This window comes from Vombatus ursinus, unplaced genomic scaffold (genome assembly GCF_900497805.2).
Source record: "Vombatus ursinus unplaced genomic scaffold, bare-nosed wombat genome assembly UNPS02014820.1, whole genome shotgun sequence".
Classification (NCBI taxonomy): domain Eukaryota; kingdom Metazoa; phylum Chordata; class Mammalia; order Diprotodontia; family Vombatidae; genus Vombatus; species Vombatus ursinus.
The window spans coordinates 3,257,684-3,263,039 of NW_020954598.1; positions in this window are offsets into that span (position 1 = coordinate 3,257,684).

The window sequence follows — 5,356 nt, forward strand, 5'->3', positions numbered from 1 at the left end:
CTGGGCCCTTCCTCCCATCAGTGCTCTGGCAGTATGCCAAGTGTGTTACCTTCTCTCTCTTTCTAGGTTCTCTCCCTCCATCCTGCCACAGTCCTCGAATGAGAATCCAATGATCTTACTGAGTGAAATGTCAGCTACTTCCTTCTTCTCCAGTCAGACCTTACAGGACTGCACAGACTCCTGCAGGTTTGCAGTCTGGAGAAAGTTCCCAATGCCTCTAGACCACGGCAAATAGCAACAGCCCATCATGAATTTCCCTCTCCGTCTCACTCCCTGGAAGGGCGGGTCAACTATTGAATGCAGGGCTTATAGAGGACGAAAGAAAGCAGTCATTGGAAGGAAGTGACATTTGTGCTATGTCCCAGAGATGGCAAGGGCTTAACAGCCTACTTACGCAGTTAGGACTATCCCTCATCAAGCTTAGGCCCTAACGTGGTTTTTCCAGCCTTCTCTCTCCCTGCTCCCCGTCACGTATTTTATACAATTCAACAAAACTATACTAACAATCAATCAATCAATCAATCAATCGAAACCATTCCCTGATCACATCCAGGGGGTTTTCTTACCTCTATGCCTTTGGCTGAAAAATACCCCTCCCATCTCATCCCACCTAGTCTCCCATCACTGCCTTTTGAAATCCTACCCAGCCTTCATAGTCCAGCTCAGGGGCCCGACTTCCACGAAGTCTTTCTTCTGAACTATTAAAATAATTCCCTTTCTTCGTCTACCTTGTATCATGAATTTGTGTACTTATCTTCCCATCCTCCCCCACCCCCAATGCCCAACCCCCACGACATCTAGACTGCAAACCATGGACTCAGTTATCTTTGTATTTCCCTCAGTTCCTAGCAACACAGCAGGAGCTCAGTCAATGTTTGTTGAATAAATTAATGTTGTGTGGATACTCAAAGGGCTTTTGTTGGTTTGGTTTCTGCTTAGCTTACCACTCTGCTTCTGCTAAGTTTGACGGCCCCTAAGCATATGCCTGGTGTGCCTGCAGGGTAATGTAGCCCTGTCAGTGGGCTGCATTCTCAGGGGGGCACTTCCTGGGGAACGCAGTGCAGCAGATGGTGCCCATCAATCACGCTTCAAGCATTGATTAAGCACCTGTGATATCCCCGGTACTGTGCAGGGGTTCTGGGGGACACAAAGATGGAAAACAGAATGCTCTATGTTCTCAAGGTACTCCCCTGTTTGCTGTTTCTCCTTCGTTCTCGAAGAGGACCATGACATCAGGGAGGTGATGCCATGACGTGCAAGTGAATGATATGACTGTGCAAAGTCACCAGCCTCACTTTCTCCCTCGGAGCCATCTGGGACCAGTGGCCTGATATAGATCAGGACCACTGGAGATGGCCCAGGATGCAGTGGGGGACCTTGGCCTTTTCAAGCTAAGGTCTTTAACAGGTCTCACTCTGAGCGCTCACCTGCTTTTGGGAGACAACATGTACATAATATAGATATAAAATAGATGCAATGTATATTTTACTGGACGTAGAGCACACTGGCAGCTGAGGCAACCGAGAAAAATTCAGGGAGGTATCACTTGCATCGCCACCCAATAGGATTTCTCTCTGCACCAATGCCTCAGTACAGGACCCTGCCTTCATTTAGGCAAAGCCAGACTATGTATTAGAGACCCAGTCTTGGAGGGGAATTCTCAATACAGGTTTGTCTATACGTCTGCAGCAATTTTGAATCTCTTGTTAATTATTTTATGTCATTCAATTCAACAAACGCTTAATGAGCAATGATCAGGAAGGACCCTGAGCTGGAAATTATGGATGAGTAAGATAGGGCCTCTGCCTTTAAGAAATTTAGGGAGACCAACTGTGCCCAAATACAAACGTAAGTAGAGAGTGATACATATATGATGGGTACAAATAAAATGCTGCAGAAGTTCAGAGGATTCATGTCTGGTATATATGTGTATGCAATCAGAGAAGGTTCTATGGAGGAGAGAAGTGGGTAGCTAGAAATGTAACAGGTGGAGATTGGTTTGTAGGGAGGGCATTCTAGAACTAGAAGACATTATGGGGAAAGGCACAGGTTGGAAAGATGCAGGATGTATTTCAGGAATATGTACCAAAGGTACATTAGATCCAGATTACAGAAAACCTTGAATGTTAAAACGTGGACATTAGACTTAATTATTAGAATACCCCTCTTCCTCCTCTCAGCTGAAAGTGTTTTCTCCCTCAAAGTGTTTTCTCCTAAAACATATTTCCTAAATCTCCCATTTAATAAGAAAAGAAGAATATTTGTAATAAATAAGAATAATAAAAAGATGAGAGATGAAAATGATCGCTGATATGTGTTGAGAACAGTATGGGTTACAAAGCAATATACACAGATTATTTTATTTGGACATCACAATAAACTCTGTGAGATTGAGACTTCCTTGTTTTATAGATGGGGAAACTGAAGTTAAAAGGGGGTGACTGGCCATGGTCACATAGTTGGCATAGTGTCTCTCCCACCAGACTACGAGCAGCTTGAGAGCAGGGACTGTTTTTTTGCCCTTTTTTTGTATCTACAGTGCTTAGCGCAATTCCTGGCACACAGGAGGCCTTTAATAAATACTGCTTGACTTGACCTGACTTTTGGATAATTGGACTATTCATTACCTTGGCATATGTCCAATGCTTCCTAGCTCTGTGCTTGTGGCCTTGAGGCCACATGTGGCCCTCTAGGTTTTCAAGTTCAGCCCTTTGACTGAATCCAAACTTCACAGAACAAATTCCCTTAATAAAAGGATATACATGTATATATATATGTACACACATATATGTATATATACATATATGTGCATATGCATGTATACACATATGTATATTATACCTTTCCCCATGCCTTTAAAGCCCTCCTCAACTTTTTACCTTTTGAATTCCTAGCCAGTCACGGATCAAATGTCACCTCTTCCATGGAGTCTTCCCCGAACTGCACCCCTCTCCCACCTCAAGCCAGAAATGATCTTTCTTTCCTTGGACTTAGACATTGCTCTTTGCACTCCCCTTAGCCTCAAGTTTCATTACGCATTCTAGCTATTGTACAATAGTACATAGGTAGAAGTGTTAGATTTTGAGTAGCTTATTTATAGCATGAAAGAGGTTAGACCTTGAGTGGCCTATGTGCATATGAAAGACACAGCAAATGCCCACTGATGACTGGCTGACATGACAGACCTGTTCCTGGGCATGGATGTCAATAACCTTGGTGACAGTTTCAAAGCGGGAATGATACTAAGAAGATTTTGAAACGAGTGAATATGGCACCTTGAAGAATAATTCTGCTGCTTGGGTGATGACAAGCCTCAGAGCTGAGACTACGAGGAAGCAGTCTTGCTGCTGGTGGTAGGCAGGAAGAGTTCCGCTTGGTGTAGGGGAAGGGCTCAAGCTCCTTTTGGAATGACTCCAGTGGTGCCCTAGCCAAAGATTTTCACTTAGCTGGAGACTAGAAGCTGAAGACACTAAAACCAACTGGCAGAGCAGTATGGCCTACACAGAACAGTCCCGGTAAACCCGGCAGAACAGTGTTCAGAGCCTAGATGGCTCACCTAATGAGGAGCAGTGAGGGAGTGTCAGGGACTCTATGGCATCGGAAGTGTGAATTCCTCTGATGTGGGCCCCTCGTGTGCCAAGCACTAAGTAAGTGCTTACTATGTGCCAGGAGCTGTGCGCATGCTGGGGCTACAAATACCAAGATGAAACAATCAGTATTCCCACGGAGCTTGTATTCTAATGTGAGATCTCTCTATTTGTGCACTCCCTCCCCTTGGACGTTTGTGGGCGAGTATGGATGGGAATGATGTTCTATTGTAAATCTCACTCTGCTATTCCAGTACAGGCCTTTGCCTTGCATCCTCTGCCTGGCTACTGAAAGCTAAACACATTGATACGAGCTTATAAGCAGTAGTTTTAGGACTCCAGATTCACAAAGACCCCACTTAGGTTTTGTGTTACTTTTCTCCTATTAAATTAAAAAGTTCATGAAGGAAGGAATCCATGTCTCTTTTACGCCTAATACAGCCTTCGACCGTACTAAGCACTTAATCAATAAAGGGTGATCAAATGAAAGCATTTTAGAAGCCTCGGCCTTCTGTTTATGACAACTCTGGGTTCTAGGGTCCATTTAGTAACGTTCACAAAAGATTCCCCCATGGGGATACAACAGAGCTTAAAGCGAGCTGAGGAAAAGTTAAGAGAGACAAGGGACAAGTACAAATGAGGGGGGAGAATCAAGCAAGAGATTGCAGAAGAAGTAAACTTTATGGAAATTTAAAGGAAAGAGGTAAACTTAATAGGAATCTACATGTATGTCAAGAGGTCTTACTGGGGCAGAACTTAGACCAAGCAGTGAATGAAAACTCGCATTTCTAAAGCACTTGAAGGTTTATGAAGCACTTGCCTCACAGAAACCCTATGAGGGATATGAGGCAGTAGTGGGAGTGTCCGTTTCACTATTCCCACTTCACAGGTGAGGAAACCAAAGGGCAGGCAGGTTGATGAACATGCTCAAGGTGACACAATTTCTGAAGTGGCAGAACTATGATCCAAATCCTGTCTCTTAAATCTAGCACTTTCCATCATGCCACACTGCCACTCAGAGATCTACAAGCCATAGGGCCTTCAACCTCAGGAATGGTTAGCCTCAAGGGCTCTCCACATCGGAGCCCTGCATTGTGCTCAAACTTTTCCCCTCTTGCCCAGTGCCTGGCCTGTTCCTCCTGTGTGGGTCGCCGGTATCCTGTTAGGTCTCCCTAGTGCTAACGACCAAAATTAATGGACTGCCCATGGCCAGGTCAAGTACATTGCATCAACCACAGCTCAGGATACTCACGTGCCTTCTGATCTTTCCCCATGGACTCACTGATCCTTCCCTCTAGACTCTTGCTCCCATTTGCCATCCTGTATCGCCATGTTTGACCCCATGGCCTCTGCATAAAGGCATAGGGCCACCCAGATTCTTAGCCATGGCTTTCCCTGGCCTGGCCCCATGAGCCATAGGTCCGACAGGTATTTCCTAGAATACAGAGGGGCCAGACCAAAGGGCCTATTGAAAACAGTTAAGTCTGTGGGCTTCTAGGAAGCACCCAGGAAATCCAGCAACGCTCCAAATACTAGTTTTGGGTCTTCTTATCACCTGACCTTTTCCCCAAAACAAAACTTATCAGGATATACATCTAAGGTTTTAGAGATTATTCTCTACGTTTTCACTCTCTTGGGGAAAAAAAAAGTTACCCTAAATCCAAACATAAAAGAGTGAAGAGGCCCTGAGAAGAATGTGTACATATTCTGGTTTACATACACTTACACTTACACACACACACACACACACACACACACACACACACACA